Here is a 19090-nt window from a genome sequence, read left to right as displayed (position 1 = left end):
CCTCCCTGCCATTGCGTCATCTCAGATGGCCTCCGTTCGCTTCATCATCACACACGTCACTTTCGCGCTGAGAGCAATAAATGTTAAATGTTGAACCTGTACGAAAACTGAACATGAATAGTGCATATAGCACTGATTGAGTGAATTGCAAACAGTTTTTGATTTAGACTTGATATGCCATTGCCCTACTGCTTACTAACGATTTAATAGAGTGGATAACGCCGTCTTTTCTTCTCTTTTTTCGTCTTTTTTAAGTTGTGTGTGATTTGGGGGTGGGGGCGGAGTTATTGCCCATAATACTGTGCGTGTGTGTGAATAGGGTCCTCACTGGGCTCCGAAGGTTCACACCACGTTTAGGACTACAGATGGATTTTAAACGCAGTTTGCAGCCAAGTCATTAATAATAATAATAATAAATATCGGCTGAGTGTTGCTAATATTACCTGACACTGAAATAATCTGCGCAGCTCCATGTAGTTTGTTTCGCGTGAACCGTCTTTCACTTCCTGTAATGTTGTCCAGCAGAACGAAAGCTCGGTGGTCGCCTGGTCTGAAGACGCACGACTACTACAACTACATCTGGGCAAGCGCGATTTGCAGGACCTTTTTCGCAGTCTCATTGAGGTAAGATAGCCCCTAGCGCTTTCATTGTTATTTTTGATTACTTTCAAGGCGCGAAACATTGGTTTCTGTCAAGGCTATTTATCTTTTGCAGGTTAAACCCAAATTACCATAAACAGCCAGACACTGCCCAAAACGACTTCACGTTAATCTGTTGCGCAGTGCTAGTTGTGAACTTGCCTATGTGTTAATTAGGTACATACCAATGATGGTATTTGTGATTTAGTATATACTGTTATTAACTGTTATTAATCAAGACTGAGTCCTGTTTTTGCCTGAAATAGAACCGGAACGCCTCCCTTTTTGCGAGTTTAAAATGCTTTCGTTGAGCGGAGTGTAATTGTTCGCTTTGGTTGCGGAGAGCGTGAGTAACTATGATTGTTATGCCGAACAGATAGATCTACGTTGAATAGATAAATAGATAGATGAATACTTTATTGATCCCGAAGGAAATTTGGCAGCCAGTAGCAGTCACACAACATAGGACAGTTATAATAATAAGGGTGATACAATACAAAAGGAATATACACAAAAACCTATCTATAGGCATATATACAACTAGAAATATACAAAAATATGCAATAAGATCTGTCCTGAGATAAAAAAGGCAGTGCAATAATGAATGTACAAGGAGGCGCAGGTAGCAGCATATAATGCTAATACTGAATAAATAGGTGCATATATTGGTACTGTAATAAGGTGTCTAGGTGTGGAGTAGTGTCCAGATGTACAAGATGTGCGATAAGGTGTGCAGAAGTGCAATATGTACAGTACGGTGTCCATATGTGCAGATAGATAAAATAAACCTATAATTTAGCATGAGACATTCAGACTGTTTCCCTGCAATTCCTATGGCCGTTTTATGCCATAATTAAAATGTAGAAATCATTGCCGTATTGTTATTGCCTTAGTATATTTACGTACCATGAATGCATTGCATATAGTTGGTTTGAGTTATGTAAACCGTCTAGCCGTCAAACAGACTGATGAATTTGCTGCTCTGGCTCGTCTGTTGATTATCTCATTTTCATCCACTTTATAGTGTGGAAGTGTTCTCTTTGGAGTAATGCCTGTGTATGAAATATAGTCTTCATAATTTTGAAGCACATGCCAGTTTTCTGTCTTTAAGAGACTTATTGAGGTAAACCTGTTCCTACAATTGTCCTTTAAAATGAAGTACCCTATGAGTAATGTAGGGTGGAGACAATGTAATTAAACTATAATGTGTTTGTTCACTCAAAGCCAGTGATCAATGAGTAAATGAATGAAACAACGTGTGCAAAACATTCCAAAAAAGTTGGGGCAGTAGCAGTTTAACACTAGCAACATTGTTAAATGTTCAGAGTGTTTTTTCAAAGGAGATATAAGGAACATCCAGGAAAGGCCTAGTCCTTTATGAGCAAGAATAGGTTGTGACCACTTTGCCAAAAAATGCATCAGAAAACCCACCAGTTGGAAAAACAACGTTCCTCAATGAGTGTTTGCTAATATGTATTTCACACTCTGTGGTGCATAACGTTATCAAAAGATTCAAAGAATCCAGAAGAAGCAAGATCAAAAACAACAACAACAGCTGAAATGCCCATGACCTTCAACCCCTCAGACACCACTGCATTAAAAATGGACATGCTTCTTTGATTGATATTTCCTCATGGGCTCAGGAACACTGTTGTCAATAAAATCACAAAAATCACAGCATCGACAAATGCAGGTTAAGACTCTACCATGAACAAGGAAGCCATGTGTCAACAATGTACAGAAACACTTCTTTGGACTTGGAGCTCATCATAAATGGACTGATGCGTAATGGCGTATTGTGATCTGCCGAGTGAGCCTTTTGGGTTGTTAATGGAAAAAATTTACGTCGTGTTCTCTGGATCGAAGAAGTAAATGACCATCTAGCCTAAAGTTAAAAAGCCAGGGTCTGTTGTGGTATGGGAGTGTTTTAGTGCCTATGGCATGGGTAACTTGCACATCTGTGGAGGCACAATTAATGCTGAAAGATGTATACACGTTTTGGAACAACATGTGCTACCTTTTACACCCTATTTCAACATGATGATGCCAAGAAACATTCAGCACATGACAACAGCATGGCTGCGTAATAAGACAGTGCATGTGCTAAACTAGCTTGCCTGTCTTCCATTGAACATGTGCTGCATTATGTATTGCAAAATATGAAAACAAAGGCCCTGTATGGATGCACAGCTGAAGACTTGTATAACAGAAAGAATGGCTAAAAATCAGCTTTCAAAACTTGATGAATTGTCTGCAGTCTCCAAACATTTACTAATTGATGTTTATGGAAAGGTGATGTAACACAGTAATAAACATGTTCCTCAACTTTTTTGGAATGTATTGCAGGCATCATGTTTGGAATGAGCATCTTTAGAAAATATGTTTACAAAATACATGCTAGGGTCAAGGGTGGAGTAGTTCAGGCTTGTCACTAATTAATCCTCAGAAAGTTGCAAACATGGATTTCTTTAATCTTTGAAGTTAAAGCAGTGTCTGCTAAGGCTGCAATACAATAGATATTTTAAAAGGAGTCATAAGTGTTACCAGATAAATCTTGCATCAGAAAGGAAAGAGTGTTTTCTGGGCCAAAATCAGGATTACGGTATGTGCAAGGATTATTATTTAGCATTAGGCTACTGTGTTTTCATGGCTCTAATACAGTGCTTCTTCTGAGTCACTACTAATTGCAAAATATGTAAAAAAAAAATAAATAAATAAATAAAATAATAATAATAATAACATTGATGCCCTTGTCTTTCCATAGCTGTCCACGCAGTTAGATATGTAGCTCTAGAAAAGAATTTTCACATTGTTCTAGTTTTGGCGCTCTAAAGCTTGAGCACCTCTTTGCTCTCTGGAACTTCAGTGCCTAACTGCCTTGCTGATTAATTTTCTTCCTTTGTCTGTAATATGTGTTATGGGTGATTTCAGGATAGAATGAAATCATGCTGTGCAGCTAGTATGGCTTTTAATAGCTAGTTCAGGCATTTTCTTGGTGAAAGATTTCTTGGCAAGAGTTACGTGAGCCTTTGCCAGAGTGGAATTGCTATAAAATTGCCAGTTCTAGGCCTCTTCCTTCTCATTCTCAATTATTAATAAATATTCATATAAATATTGATGTTGATATTGATATTTTAATTACTTAAAACCAGAGGTATTTTACAGTAACATATTCAGCATTAGTAGAACAGTTTTATTTGCATCAGAGATGTATAGACAAAAAATGCTCATGCAGGTAAAAAGTGCAGTTTTTGAAAATTTACGTTTATGTAACATTTACAGGGAGATTTACTCGAAAGAGGACACGAATATAATATAACTCTCATTAGGATGAAGCAATCTAAACCAAAAAATAGGCTACATACCTTGATGTGCTGCTCAATACTGTACACCACCATCCTGATAAGATGAAGGGGTACGGGGGTATACACCCAGAAGTTGCAAACGGAGGTTAAACGCCGCCTGCCTCATCGTTCCAATGCAGGGGCATCCCGGCTTGTTCGAAGCCCCATATACAGAGGAGCACATTGCACAATGTTTCGTTCAGATTGCTTCGTCGTAGAAAAAGTTATTACAGAATATTTGGGGCCTCTTTCAAGTGAATCTCCCTGTATGTTGTCTGTCACATCAGAACTACATTGTCATGCCTGCTCCTGTAGTTTGTTCACTCCTTTTAACATGTCTGTGTCTTTGAGTCACATAGGCTAAAAGAAAAGTGTTCATATTTGTTGCTACTATGAAGTGGTTTAAAAATTGTGTCCATCTTCATATCTGTAAAAAAACTGACTTGGTGTGAAAAGATCTCACTCAACTACAAACAAAAATACAACATCAGTCCTTTGTGTGGCTGCGAGAACACCAGCATGACATTTACTTTACAGGAGATAGAAAAGAAAGGGCAACAGTATGCCACCAAATTTTTCAGAGATAGGTGGGTGTAGTGCGTGAGTGATGGAAATGAACCTGTTAGCTTAGTCCTTAGTGAAATAGGCTACTTTTGCTTTCCTAATATAAGTTACTTAATATCTTAAAAGAAATTTGAGTGTTTACATTTCGCTCCGCCGCAAGCTATTCATACTAAATCAGTTGTCCCTGCACCTGCCTGGTGCCAGGCCCAACAGATGCGGCTTCAGGCTCAGCAGCCCTGTCTCCCCCTCCATCTCCAAACCACTACCAATGAACCAGCCCTGTCTCCCCATACCCCTACCAATGAACCAGACCCACTCCCGACTAAAGATGATGAGCATCATTGTGTTGAATGACAGGTCGGTTGGCATAATTGCAGGGGGTCTGTGGGAATTTCATCTTTGAACTGTCCTTTAGCACATTCTTAGAGAGGGTATCAGCCTTGCATCAAATAGTGAATTCCTCTGTATACAGAATGTTGCATGCTTGTCAGCACAGTGATTGTGAGGCCCAAAATGATATATTTTCATGGGGCACAAAATCCTTGATGGCACCCATGGTCCGAATACCAGAGGAGACGAGAGAAGCCTCTACAAATACCTACTAATGTGGCTTCTAACAGAGGATATTTCTGTTGTCGGAAGAAAACCTCATATCTCCATTTTTGTCGTTTTTCAGTTTTTGACATAATTTGAAAATAGCTGTTGCCCTTACATTGTGTGTAGATTTCATGATGAATGGACTTGATGACCCAAAATCACTTGGGTAAAAAAGTCTGGTTCCACTGACTTACATTGAAAGTAAAGTAGTTTTTTTCCTTCTCCTGTAAAGTTACCATTTTGGAGACACAAGGTTTTCTTCCGACAACAGCGATATACAAGTGTATGCTACCTGGGAAGTCTTTAACAACTTTTAAAGTGATGTCACTGCATGCATGCCCAGAGAGCACAGACAAACATGGAGCAATCCAGCTATACTTTCTATTCTGTGTTTTGTTTGTGTTACATACACCGATCAGGCATAACATTAGGACCACCTCCTTGTTTCTACGCTCATGTCCATTTTATCAGCTGCGCTTACTATATAGGTGCATTTTGTAGTTCTACAATTACAGACTGTAGTCCATCTGTTTCTCTGCATACTTGGTTAGCCCCCTTTTACCCTGTTCTTCAGTGGTCAGGACCCCCATGAACCCTCACAGAGCAGGTACTATTTGGGTGGTGGATCATTCTCCACACTGCAGTAACACTGTCATGGTGGTGGTGTATTAGTGTGTGTTGTGCTGGTACTAGTGGACCAGACACAGCAGTGCTGCTGGAGTTTTTAAACACTGTGTCCACTCACTGTTCACTTTATTAGACACTCCTACCTTGTCAGTCCACCTTGTAGATGTAAAGTCAGAGATGATAGCTCATCTGCTGCTGCACAGTTTGTGTTGGTCATCCTCTAGTCCTTCATAAGTGGTCACAGAACGCTGCCCACAGGACTCTGTTGGCTGGATATTTTTGGTTGGTGGACTATTCTCAGTCCAGCAGTGACACTGAGGTGTTTAAAAACTCCAGCAGCACTGCTGTGTCTGATCCACTCGTACCAGCACAATGCACACTAACACACCACCACCACCACATCAGTGTTAAAGCAGTGCTGAGAATGATCCACCACCCAAACAGTACCTGCTCTGTGAGGGTCCATGGGGGTCCTGACCCCTGAAGAACAGGGTAAAAGGGGGCTAACAAAGTATGCAAAGAAACAGATGGACTACAGTCTGTAATTGTAGAACTATATAGTATCACCTATATTGTAGCACCTCTATAGTAAGTGGAGCTGATAAAATGGACAATGAGCATAGAAACAAGGAGGTGGTCTTAATGTTATGCCTGATCGATGTACTCTGTGTTGTGTATTTTGTACTTGGTGTAAAATAAAGTAAACATGGAGTAGAAAACCACACACATGTAAATTGGCAGCTGTGATTGTATGCAGAAGTATTAGGGGTATGCTTTCAAGTAGATATTGTGATAGGCTCAGTTTATCAATAGTCACCATCAGATTCAACAACGTTGAAAGGGATCAGCTGTCCCACGTCTCCAATTTCTGCTCATTCTGTCCATTCCCCCTGCTCCTTTGCTCTCATTGATTGCTCCATGTTCTGCCAGAGTAGGAGAGGAGCAGTAGGAAGAGAGGGAGAGGACAGGAGCATTAGTAAAAGTTTCTGGCTCCATCCAGTGTGTTCAGAATAACTGCTTCAATCCTCTGGTTATCCACAAGGGGGTGGCAACTTTCTGGAAAGGTATATCAGTATACACTATTCGGAAAGCATTTGGAAAAAGAGAAGTAAAGGCTAAGAGAAATTTCATTTTAAACCCTTAATTTTTTGGTTTGACTAATAGCATTTTTTTATTTTTACAAATAACAAAATGGGTTAAAAAACAGCAACTATTATTAGGCTGCTTGTTGCTATTGGAGCAAACCATCATGCCATTTGATAGAACATTTTTGCCTCTGGGTTGCCTCTGACCCATCTTGCTATCTTTTTAGTCCTGGTTTATCATTGGTTGTATATCATGTCAGTTATGTGGCTGCCTTCATGGGTCCACCAAGTCTCCCAGTAGGGCTTCCTGAGCACTGGGGCCTTGCATAGCAGAAATCAATAACGTATGGTGTTTCTCAAAAGTCATATGTGAAATATTATGGACCTAACTGTTGCACTCTGCTCCCAGCTATTTGACCTGGTCTGTCAGGCAGAGAGAAACAGCATGCAGCTCTGTCTTTTGCATTGCCTGCTCCCCCACTGTCTTAGTCTGTAGCCCAGCTGTCACTGTTTGTATAACTGATATACAGAAGATACTGAAACGAAACAGGTGGTGTGTATTAGTTCCACCATTTTATTTTACCCAAAAATGTGAATTGGACTCAATATGGCAATGACTTTTAATTCGACAAGTTCTTTAAATCTATCAATGACAACTGCTTCAAAGGGGTAGAAATAATGGTATTTGTGTAGATTTGTCTTTTGAAGTTTTTAACTGAAAGCTCTGCTACTGTTTGTCAGTGTCTGTAAATTCTGTCCCGTGAACATTCTTGGCTAGGACATACAGGAACCTTTTCATTATGTAAAGGTTCTATAGATTAGAACCTTTACATGATGAAGATTTGTAAACTGTAAAAAAATTTCTTGACGCATGTCGTTTATGAAAATTATTCTTTAAAGAACCATCCACTAAAAGGTGCTTTAGGGAATCAAAGTGGTTCTTCTGCAGCATTTTAAGAGTACATGCTCTTCCAAATTTTAAAAGCTAACTCTATTGTAAACTCTTTGTGAGGATTAAGAGTAGTTTTTTAATGACCATTTTTCTAGTCTAACAGCATTAGGGGAAAAAAACAACCTTGAAAAGCCCACTGTAGTTTCAAAAAGGCAGTGAGGAGGCTCAAATCAATAAGTTGTTTCTCCTCCAACCATGAAAACCACAGGTGTTTAGTGACAGAGTCAATGATACATGTTTTAAATAGCTCATATCACTTTCTATCAAGGTAAGAAGGTGACTAAAGTACAGATAATATGAGTTGCAGACATACAATAATATAAATAGTCATAGAGTCCGAATGGCACTAGAAATCATGTTTATTGTTGTTTCGGTCTTGGGAGTTGTAATGAGTCAGATATGTAGTAATGTTTGGAAAAAAGTCAAACCTGGACTTTTTTACTGAAAAGAAAAAAAATATTATTGTTTGGACAGTAATAACTGGGCTACCAAAGTAAAATTTTGGAATCAACCTCAAACCTTTTTTTCACCCCCTTCAGAACTGACACTGGGCACAAAGAATATGCCAAGTGTCTTGTGGAAGATCATGCCTGAGAATTTGTTCATCAATTGCATTTTTGAGTTCATCATAAGAAGGCTTCAGGAAATATGGCTGTTCTTCAGGTATCTACATTTATCTGCTAGGCAGTGTCCAATAGTCTGAACCCTTAATTCAGTAGAAGATAAACTAAAAAAAAAATCAAGCCATATTTGCTGGCCAGAGCAGACATAAGATTTCATAGCCTTTCGCATGGTGTTGTAAATCTTTCTTGAGTTCCATCTCCTGGGTTTCAGAACAGTTAAAGGAGCTTTCAGTAGGCTGACGCAAACCAGAGGAAAGGGCAAGGCTGGAAAGGAAGCCTTGTATACTTAGCCTAGATACAGGCCAAACATCCAGCTTCCAAAGGACTTGCTGACTTAGTCACATCTTAACGAATGATGGCAATTATTTTGGAAAGGTCAGGCTAAGACTTATTTCATTCTCCAATCAGGAGACTCCTTTGTAAAGATACAAATCTTTACCACCTTTACAGTCTTTTGAATGGTCTGTTACTTGCAGTCACTGATAAATTTCTTAAAAGTAATTTTGTAATTTCAGTGTAGTTGTGGCAGCTAGAAACACAATACAAAAATCAGAAGCCTGAAATTTGAACTAAAAATGAAAAGGACATTTAGAATCGTGGAAGAATTTATACAAATAGATTTAACTTAATAGATTTAAGCAGAATTTAAGCAGAATAGCATTGCAGTGCATGAAACTATTTTTGATGCTAATAAACTGCAAAATGCTCTATAAATGACTTTAAACTGGCCTTAATATTGTAATAAGTGTTTGTGGTAAGGGGTTGAAATCTGTTTGTGTCCAATTTGACCAGGAGATGAACTTTCCTTGTCTTTTTTCCCTCTCTGTTGAAACAAAGACCCTCAGAAGTTAGCATTTGTTTCAGGGCAGCTCGTTACTCATTTTGCACACTTTCGCTTTGCCTCATGCTTGGCAGGCAGATAGGAGCCTTACCTCACTCCTTTTGACACAACTTCTCATCAGTCCATGGTATCAAGTGCAATTGTGAGTCATTCCATGACATCAGCTCACAACTTTGAGGCACTTCGTAAAAACCCTGGAGGGAGAGTAATCCAAAGAATTGATTCATTGAGTCATGCAGTTCAGCACTATTTTTTAGATGTATGTCAGATTGAAAGGGAATATTCAATGCTGAGTGAATGAGATGATCTGTACCAGCACACCGGTATTGGTGTTGGACAGCAATATTGTTTTTTCTGTTTTTTGTTTTTGAGTTTTAGTTGTACTGATAAATGAATCAAGCCATATGTCTTCAGTTGTCGGTTCATTCATGTGCTTATTACACATCGTGTCAAAGACCTGATCGCATGTATGCCATTTGCTGGTTGCTTCACATTACTTTGAAATAGTAGTCCAGGTTCTATCAAAACTAACTAACTAGTTTTTCTAAGGGTTGATAAGCTCCAACAGTGCCACATTTAAAAAAAAATACTATTAAAAACATGAAACATGAGGTTGGTCAGTGTCCACAATATGCTTGGAAAACTGAATGCTATGAATATTTAAGGAAGTATAAAATTAAAACATAGTTCATCTGGCATAACATTAATGAATGTTGACGAACTGTAATACAGTGTGATGACACTCGACTATGTTGCAGTTAAAATACAAGCTTAGTATGCCGTCCTCCAGTTCTCAGTGTATATATTGAGTCTTGTCTTTGTCACTGGTTTATCAGAGTCTTGCTACTGTCCATGCACTGTAAACATTTTATAGGCCTGGTTCATATACTGTTACTATAATTTGAAATTACTCTCTTGTGGGACTGTATTACTGATCGACATACTAATCTGAATTATAGATTTTTTTTTTTATTGATTGTTTAAAGGAAGCAAGCTGCAAACCATATTATTGGGGCTGCTAGAATAACTATAATAATAGTTATTATGCTTTCAGTGCTTTTCACTTTTTTTTTTTGTTTTTATAAAATACATTCAAAAACTCTCGCATACACCCAAAACATATTTATATTGAATTTAATTGCAGTGATTTGAACATTCTTTTTAGGCTGCTGAGTTACCCAAATGGAATCTTTGACAGTGTTGAGATATGGACTACAAAAACCAGATGCTGATTTCTTCCTCAAGATTACAATGTAGTTTTAGTATTGCAGCTTTTGATATATGGTATATAGACTACTCATATACCCTGTCCATTTGGGGACACAACTATTTGAACGTTTGTGACAGTAACTAAAATTTGTACCAAGGTTCAGTACTCTTTTTGGGCTTCTTTTTAAAGAAGTGTTTTGTTTTCTAGCAGTCATCAGAGCACTAATGCTGTACTTTTTTAAAAGCTTACTAGGGGCCTGGATGTCTGTAAAGTTGAATTGAGTAATCTCAATGCAAATGAAATCTTAAATGTTTACACATTACCTACCACAGTGATTCAAAAGAGGCCGGTAAGAGCAAGCAACTTGCCGATATAACAGCATTAACCTACTTTATTTTATGGGCATGTATTAGAAGTGATATGCTTTATCATCAGCTTTTATAAGGAATGCCTTATTTAAATGTGAACAGATTTTCCAAGCCTGTGGATGTTTTTTTTTCCTATATGCCATATTTCATTGTGGTACCCCCTCCTCTCTTTTTTCTGTTTACTGTTGCTCTGGAAACAAAGAAGTTATGTAGCTTTAGAGTGTCTGTGCATGCTTTGCATTAATGTGCGCATTTGTGAAGAAATGTTTACTTCAGTGTTGGTGGGATGTCTCTGTTTGCCAAGCAGAGGACCCTGTCAGTCTATAAAGAGCAAGATTCTGTCAGGAAAAAGAAAGAAATTACATGTGAACATTTGTTCAGATTTTTCTGCCCATGTGAATGAATGATATTTGAAAAAATATTGATTCGCCATATGCTATATAAGAGTGTCCATGGGCATTACCAGTGTTTTACCATGTACTCCTTAAAAATGTGTGTATAACTTTTAGCAGTGTATTTTTAATCTTGTATTTTTTCTTTCAGTACATTTTTGGTGAATATAACTAATATATTATGTGTATGCCCTATTAGGCTTGTATGGGACTAAGCTGTCAAGCCATGAATATATGCATTCTTCGTAACAGTTAAGTTGTCTGATATGTACACATAATGGTCCGGCACATTCAGTATAACTTATTGTTTCTACACCTGTTGTCTATATTATCAGCTCTTCTGACAATATAGGTGCACTTTAATTACAATTACAGATTGTAGTCCATCTGTTTCTCTGCATACTTTGTTAGTGTGTGTTGCGTTCCCCTTCCCACCAGCAATATGTAGTCCTTTATTTGGCCAGTCTGTAGAAATTTTGGGCAAGACTTTAAATGTTATGTTCACCTACTGTTATTAATGGCTCTAGATAAGTGTGTCTGCTGAAAATGTTTACTGTTTGCAGAAATATGTAAAACTAAACAACAATCTTTTGCTAATGTTTCAACATGTTTTAAACTCAATTTAAATTTAAATGCAAAAATAGTAAAATGATTGGTTATTAACATCCGTACTAGCTGCTACATGCCATGAAATACTGATTATCGGATCAGACCAGAAATTCCATATTTGGGCGTCTATAGTTATGAGAGTGATGCACTGAAGTGTGGGCCCACATACAGACCCTTGGGATTAAAGGAGTTAATGATATTTGGGGGTTGATCTTATTTCTCTATTTTTTAAAAGAAGTCCAAAGCAAAATGTGTCTACTACGACAAGCATTTTCTGTTTTTGCTAGAAATTTTTCATAAGCACAGACTTTTCTGAAGACTGCTACAATTCACTTACCATTTGAAAAGTTGAAACAACTGAAAGCTGTGTTTCATTGCCACACCTTACTGGTACATCTGAAGTCTCTCTTTTATAATTGGACACATACACTGGAGACAAGGCTGGACTGCAGAATGGAAGGTGGGTCTAGTCTCCTGGTGTCAAAATATCGCTGCGAGGGAACCAAACAGCTGTGTTGACCATGTAGTTCCAGGGAGTTGATTATATACATCAGCACTATGGCAAACCCACATTTCTTAGGGAGGATGTGCTTTGATCAGTTTGAGTTGTTAAATTTAATGGTTGCCTTGGACATCAGATAAAGCTCTAAATCATTGGTTTAATAAGAGGTCCGTGATGTTTATCTGCTCTGTAATACAGGCACTTTTGCTTAAAACTCATCATTTGACAGAGTCAAGAGTGCAGCCTATGAAAGCCATTACAAAGTTTTGAAACTTTTTTGAAAAAAAAAAATAATAATAAGATAAACTCTTCAGGCTCAAATGCTGAAGATTGTAGATCCTAGAGTTCAGTGCTAGGAAAGAGTAAAGTGTTTCTGACCTCTGAATGCAAGAAAGGTCCCCTCTTTCTTTCTATCTAAAGCTGGGAAGAACAAATATTTAGCAGCCCTAACAACAAAGACTCAGTGAGGGCTGAATAGGATAATAAGTGAATTTCATTCATGAGGGCTTCCAAAGGAGTAAGGTGTTAAAAGAATCCCTCAAAATCACTGAGATGAATCAGTGAGGATTTCCTTCTGGGTGTTTAGATTTGTTTTTGACAGTTGGTGCACTTGAAGATTTTTTTTATGAGTTGAGGCAGTTGAACTCTTATTCAGACTCATTAATGGATATTTCTTCAGATCTCAACAGTGTTTAGAGAACTGCTCAATTACTCACAAATGATCCTTTTTCTCTTTCCCCTCCTCTCACATGTTAACACTGAATTGATTGAGGCAGTGTCTCCACTTTTTAAACAGCAGTTTCTAGCTCTGAAATATGTTTAATTTTTCCTTCAGTCTTTCTAGCTTGCATTTCTTGTGATGGTTTCTTTCTTGCTTTCTTTTTGTGTTTTTTGGCTTTTCTCTATATTTATTGAGCAAAGCATCAGTGAAGACACTACGAGTTTCTGGGTGATGCATGTATTACTTATTTTGTAACAGACACATCAATATATATTTTACCTTGTAGTAGCTCAGTTAAGAGATGTATCTTTCCAGACACCATTGGAAGAATCCCTGATTGGATAACTTTCTGTTGGGCTTTAAAAAGAATAACATTTTGTTTAAGACCATTACTTCAATATTTGCAGACTTCAAATACAACAAGTATTAAAGTTCACAAAAATCAGAAGGAATTCTAAGAAGGCCTAGAAGGCCCCTCTGGTGAAAGCAGTTGAGAAGTTATTTGTCCAGTGTACTAAATGGACACTGGACAAATAGTATTTTACAAACATTTGGAGTTTTGCTGGCCTTGTTGCAGTCTGCCTTGTTGGAAAGCTTGTTTGAATTTCTACATGTTGTTGTATAGGTAGTTCTCTTATAGGTTCAACAGAGGTGCCATTAACTTTTATGATTTTAGGATCATAAAGGATATGTTAGAAATATAACACATTTTCCTTCAGTACCGTGACTTATTCTGAGTGAAACATGGTATCAGAAAGGGTGCATGAGCTAACTCAGCGGTGGTGAAACATGATATTATTTTCTAAATATATTTTAGATAAGTTACGTTTTCAGAAGCTGAATATGAAGAATCATGAAGTCTATTATTGATGAAATCAAGGGGGGGGGAAAGTCAGAGACCCTTGATGTAAGGTGAATTCAAGCTTCTAAGGAAAAATGCATTAGATTAAATGATTTGCTCATTCAAAAAAAATAGGAATGTTAAAAAGTATGTGGTTATTGGGTACACTACACGACTTTTAAAGTCTGAACAGATTATAAAAAGACTTGACATCTCACACTATCTGACTGGTTTTTGCAGATTTTATGGGGCGACTGAAATATTGGGGATCACACACTAAACTATCAGAGACCACACATTTCTCAACTTTTAGACTGCTGCTGAACTGAACAGAACATACTGAACTCACACGTTCTCCCGTTACTAGGAGACCCAAATAAACAAACGTGGAGCAGCTCGCTGCTGCTGCTGTTTTCATTGCCGTTTGCGCTGCAACAGTAAAGAAGCAGCAGGTAAACATGATAAGTGAGACTCATGGATTTAAAAATGTGATCAGTGTGGTATTTTTAGAATTTTAAATGTACATAAACTCGATTGTGCTCATTGGCTGTTGCAGAAATCTGTTCAGATTGAGTCGTTGAACAGTTTTCACTACTAGATCACGCTCAGAGTCGAGTCGAAAAGTAGTGTGTCCCTTGCACACTACTCGATTCTCTCTCCAACCGTCGACTCCGACTGACCAAGTGACAACTAGCACAGACTCGTCCAGACTGCGAATCGGGGTAAAAGTCGTGTAGTGACGGATTGCGACACTGCGTAATTTTTTAGACGGAGCCTGCTCGATTTTCAGATCAGGACCGCCACACAATCCTATTCGGCCCGCAATATTAGCCTGTGTGTGTGCTGCACTGCAGTGCCCAGCATGAATTGCATCATAATGTGCTCCCACTCTCCTACCCCAACAACAGTCTATGGGGCAGTGGTTACACCAGAGAATTTGTAAAGATGAGAATTACCACTCTGCAATGTCTTCCGGTTTTCTCAAACGCTAGAGGGCGCTCCCGAGTGATTCCAAAATCAATGGGTTGATATGGAGCATTCGAGCAAAATCATAGTTTATAAATGCTTAAACATTTTTAATGTAAAAGAATACAATCATTTCCTGAACACAGAACAGCATAAAACATTTTAACACTGCTGTTATATTTATAAGAGCTTTTAAACTCGAGCTATAGAAGTTTAAAACGGCACTTCATGCATGTTCATGACGTCTGTGAGCGCAAACAGCCAATGAGCTGCTCCGCTCGCCAACCATCATCACGCTCTAGCACGAATACCCGCCTTCTGCTGCCCAAAACTCGTTTGCTGTAGAAAAAAAGGAAATATATAGGTAAGATTTCTTTGTTCTTTTAGTTAAATACATTCTTATACTTTCTAAAATTAAAGAAATGTTCTGGGCGAGTGATTAGAAACTTTTAACTTTTTGTTTTTAGCCGTTGAGCGCCATTTACTCCCATTCATTGAGGACTCACTTGCGGGCGCCCTCTGCTGTTTAGCAGTCCTGTTTTTGATATAACAGGGGGGAGTAGGAAATGGCCAGGCTCCTTATAAACCGGCTCTGGTTATACTTCAATTCTAAACAATTCCAGACCAGTCACATCACCAAGATGCATTTACGCTGCAGTTCAACCAAATATAAACACTTAACATTAGCTCAGCAGCTCGGAAATTGAGCCCAAGTCTTAATGAACTTGCAGCAAAGAAAGGATGCCATGTGTCTAGTTTAAGCAAATAGGTTTAAAAGACTGAATTCCTGGGGACATTAAAATTGTGAATATTTCAAGGTCTACAACAAGTGTCTGTATTGAATAAACGATGGCCAGTTGGGATTATAGCACATTAAATAAAAATTAAAGAAAAACATTTTTTTCTCTGGCCCATGGATTTGTTGAGATTTTTTTAATATGGCCCCTTCAGTGGTTAAGTTTGACACCCTTCACTATGTTGAAATTGCATGCGTTTTGTGCAAAACGTTATTGGTGTAAATAGGCCTTAGTGGTCCAGCCCTGCCCTTGATCAGTATCATGCTGAAGGGCGATCAGTATCAACCCCAAAAACACCAATTGGTCCATTGGTTCATTATTTCTCTGCATACTTTGTTAGCCCATTTTATCCTGTTGTTGAATGGTCAGGTCCCCCGCAGGACCACGACAGAGCAGGTATTATTTGAGTGGTGGATCATTCTCAGCTCTGCAGTGACACTGATGTAGTGGTGGCATGTTAGTGTGTGTTGCGCTGGTACGGGTGGATCAGACACAGCAGTGCTGCTGGAGTTGGAAATATCTTTGTCGAAACACACATTTATCATTCTGGCTGTATAAAAGGTGCTTTCATGCTAATGGCTCATTCACCTACTGGTACCGTCACTGACACTACACCCTGACCAGACTTGCATTTTATGTTGTGTACTTGTGCATGCAAGTTTCGAAAAGTTGAAAATCTCATGTCATCTCTCTGGCCTCTGCAAGGATAACATAGTAGTAGGGCTGGATGATATATGTTGTTGGCCCACATACCAGTTGCTGAAACAGCTCTAGGTGATACACAGACATGTAATACTTGTAGCAGACTTTCAGATAACAGATATTCAGATATTTTGTATTTTGTCTGTTTCAGTTTTGTAGTGAAACCCAGTTAAACTTTCAGTGAAAATTCGCTGAATGTTTCAATTTTAAGGCTAAATTTGAATATTGCTGGATTAATTTACTAGCCTGTTAGCAAGCTGCCAAGCTGATTGTTAAACTTTATTGTAATGTAGTAGGGGTGGGAATCTCTAGGCACCTCATGATTCGATTAGATTACGATTCAGAGGGCCGCGATGTGATTATAAAACAATTATCAATGCATCTTGATGCATCCTTTTTTTTTTCTATACAGAATTTCTTTTTTCTCACTGTGTGAGGACTTTGTACTTTTAAAACAAAGTATTTGTAATGATCTGTAACTAATTTACTTCCAATATCTTTTATTAATTAAACAAATGAAAGTGATGTGGCAAGTGAACTGGAAGGCTCTCATTCATTGCTCCTGTTTGGAGCACACGAGACGCTGCTGCCACTCATCTGCGGTAAAATGCAGTTACGGTGACATAAGACTCTGTAGCAATGGATGTCCATGCAGCACATGTTCGGTTTTGGTCTCGTTGTAGAAAGTGGAGGGGTCGCTGTGTCAATAAAATATCTTTGAGAAGAGATGCTATATGTCGGCTCCAAAGTATCCAACATAGCGTGAAAGCCCTGGTTTTCAACGACTGAGTAAGGACGCAAATCCTTGGCAATAAAAGTTGTGATAGAATTTGTAATTCGCTTCCGAGCAGGTATAAGCTCTGACATCACTTGCTCGATGGTCCTCTGGTTGGCAGCAAGTACAACCGGTAGGAAAACAGGTGGAAACGTGTAATATGGTTTCTCATGTTTGTCGTTTCCAAAATATTTTAGGTTAGTGTGACACAACTTGCATATAGTATGGCTCTTATCCAGGTCCCTTTTCCCCTGGCGTGCAGACTGCAGGTCCCCTAGCAACGCAGTCTTGCCGAGCTAGTATCTAACAAAAAGGCAAAAAGAGAGATGTAGGACGAACATTTGGAGACAAATGGACTTGTTCGCATTTATAAGCAACGCAGTTGGTTTCCTGGTACGTTAAATCTTCAACAAGAGACTGTCAAACACTAAAAAGTTGCGAAGCTGAAGTCAGCTTCTCTTTCAAATTTTCCCGTTCCACGTACAAAATTTGAACAAGAAGCTGGAGAATGAGAAACTTAAGTCTCGTACAACAGTCGAACGTTGAGAGACATTTTACAATAAGCTGCTCTACTTTTGAAGAAAAGTTTTCTATCGGAAAAGGGAGAAAAGCGGCTATAGCTAAAGCTTAAAGCAGAGCAAAGTAAGTCTGCTTTTTGTTTATATTTTTTAGCCTATACTAGGACATTAGCACATACTGGACATAAAATGTTGTGACTGCCAAGGTGGTCTGGTTTTTGTTGAAAGGACAAAATGGCTCTTCTTAACATTTGGGTTGTGACTCCTGACCTAACCTGGGTTTTAATGCAGAGGGTGCCGGTCAGATTTCTCGCTCATCCAGGTGTGTTTTTGTTATGTGCACGTCACAGATTGTCCGGGCACTGCACTTCCACACTTCCAAGTTCCACCTTTTGCGTTCCGTCAACATTACGTTCTAAATTAAATATTTAGAAGATTAATTTTTGACATTTGTGAATCGTTTCAGAATCGCCCACATCTGAATTCATATACACATAATTTGTGAACACTACTTGTATACGAACATGTATGTTTTTTTTATCCAAGCCAAATGGGCCATCTGTTTTTTTTTTTTTTTTTTTCTTTTTACATTTTTTGATAGTGGAAAAAGTTCTAGGGCTGCTTCACCTTCTGCCATGCTGTAGCAGTGCTTGCTGTGATTTGTTTACATCTGCCTCTACCATGTGACCAGTGGGGTACGAGAACGTGACAGTGTAGTAAAACCAGAACTGCTGTGTATGTCTAAAAGTGACTGCAAGGAAACTGCAGCTTGTCTACACAGGAGCTTACACTCTGTCCTGGTAATTAATGGGCAGATATCTTCACTGAATATGTATCTATTGTCTGCTCAGCTTATTAGCTTCTAATGAGTAGTATTTAAGCCATTGTAACCATTAGCTTATGCCACACTTCTTGGTTCTCTTTTTGTTAGGCTGTTACTAACTGTTACTAAATACTAACTGGTTAGTAGTTTATGTAATGGTGTGGCAGATAGTTGGGTTTACTTTCACAGAGAGCAATAATTCGTAAGGGATTTTATACACTTGGACCTGGGGAAAATAATTAAGGGTGTAACGGTTCACCCCATTCACAAAATTGGTTTGTCTGTATTAATATGTACACTTATATGACTAATTGAATTCTTTTTAAATATGCCAAGTTAATAAAAAAAAATAAATAAATAAATAAAAAACAAAAACAAAAAAAAAACCATTGTGCCATAAATGTTGCTTGGCGAATAGGCAGCTACAGTCCCCTGTTAACAAATCAAGTTGGGGTGGGGGCAGTTATGGCAACATACTCAATTCAAAACTTCTGTAGTTGTTCAGTGCTTCATTACTTAAAAGGATTAGGCTTACGGTTTTTTTTTTTTCGTTATGCTAACTTCAACTTTTAATTGGTGTATTGCACCATTTGT

At 38.3% G+C, this 19090-nt stretch overlaps 1 protein-coding gene across 1 annotated transcript in view; it reads left to right on the top strand.

Annotated features, from left to right (window-relative positions):
- Positions 1-259: 259 nt before the first annotated feature.
- The window catches only part of disp1 (dispatched homolog 1 (Drosophila)), a 54747-nt gene continuing 35916 nt past the window's right edge, over positions 260-19090 (top strand). The window contains exon 1 of the mRNA XM_036582242.1: positions 260-624. The gene's annotated coding sequence lies outside the window, so the exon portion shown is untranslated. The remainder of the gene's footprint in view (positions 625-19090) is intronic.

This window comes from Colossoma macropomum, unplaced genomic scaffold, assembly GCF_904425465.1.
Source record: "Colossoma macropomum unplaced genomic scaffold, Colossoma_macropomum, whole genome shotgun sequence".
Taxonomy (NCBI): domain Eukaryota; kingdom Metazoa; phylum Chordata; class Actinopteri; order Characiformes; family Serrasalmidae; genus Colossoma; species Colossoma macropomum.
This window is presented reverse-complemented; position numbering and strand designations above follow the sequence as displayed.